The sequence below is a fragment of the Dendroctonus ponderosae genome, unplaced genomic scaffold, assembly GCF_020466585.1.
Source record: "Dendroctonus ponderosae isolate FM_Combo_2020 unplaced genomic scaffold, Dpon_F_20191213v2 Dpon_F_20191213_9, whole genome shotgun sequence".
Taxonomy (NCBI): domain Eukaryota; kingdom Metazoa; phylum Arthropoda; class Insecta; order Coleoptera; family Curculionidae; genus Dendroctonus; species Dendroctonus ponderosae.
In genome coordinates this window covers 103,286-104,630 of record NW_026019116.1, presented here as the reverse complement: position 1 = coordinate 104,630, position 1,345 = coordinate 103,286, and positions in this window count along the sequence as shown.

The window sequence follows — 1,345 nt, the reverse complement described above, 5'->3', positions numbered from 1 at the left end:
ATCTGTTACGATCCTAGCAGTCTGCAGCGTTGTGTTATGTTTGGGCCGAAAGCCAAACTGCTCGTCCGAAATTAAACTTCTAAGTTCGGCTGCCGTTTGCAACCTCGAAAGAATAACCTTCTCAGTTAGTTTTCCGAGGGTGTTTAAGAGGGAAATCGGCCTATAAGAGGCAGGATCAGCCGGGTTTTTGTCCGGCTTTAAAATTGGAATTATTACAGCGTTTTTCCAGTCCTGTGGGAAATGATGTAGTTTCAGGATTGCGTTGACTATTTGTACTATTAGTACAATAGTTTTCCGCGGCAAGCTTTTAAGGAGTAGATATGGGATGCCGTCTGGCCCAGGGGCTTTTCGGCTAGAGAGACGCCGAAGACACGAATCTATTTCCGACGGGGTTGTAATATAGGAGTGCAAAATCGAGGGGGGGACAGGATACTTCCGTTCTACAAAAACAGCGGTCGGTATTTCTATCTGGTTATCCTGAGGGGATGGTTGGACTTTGTGCACCTCTGCCAAAAAGTCTGTGAGAAGCTCACACTTGTCACTGGTGGAAATGTAACTCCTCCCCTCTTTTTCAAGAGCGGGGACGTGCTCATAGCCTTTTCGAAGGTTTCTCGACAGTTTGCACAAAGAATTGTCACGGGGAGTTAAATTTCGCAATTTTTCCGCCCATGTGAAATTCCGGTAAGCGGAAATTTCGCTTTGAATGTCTTGTGCAAGCTTAGCTGTCATTATGCGATCGGCAGGTTGCCGAAATCGTTGTCAACGTTTCCTGATTCGATTTTTCGCCTTAATAAGGTCCAAAATTTCCTCAGGAAGGTTGTCACGCTGAGGCACTTTTCTGGCTAAAGCTTGTTGTGTCCGTTGTATATTTCTGGTCAGACCTTTTACTGCAAGCTCTAAAGCTTCGACAGTATCGATCTGGCCCGGAATATACGTCTGGTCTCGTAGTCTCTTTCGATATTCGCGAAAATAGAAATTTTCATATGAGTATCGAAAGTCGTTAGTATTTGTGCGCTTCATATCCTTGATTTCAAGGTAAATGGGTAAATGGTCACTGCTGAGGGCATCTACTACCACCATCTCCGTGAGATTGGTGAGTCCTTTGGCAATTCCAAAGTCAAGGAAGGAATTCCTTCCATTGCTTGGATAGTGAGTTGGAGAATTTGTGGGCATAACAAGTAGGCCATTGTCGCGAACGTAGTTGGCAAGAAAAGTGCCAGCTGCGTTTTTCTGTCCAGGGTTTTTAAAGTATGGATGGCAAGCGTTTAGGTCTCCCATAAGCAACACCCTATTGGTGTTTGAGTAAAATGGATCCACATCTGTGGCCTGTAAGTGTCTAGCAGTA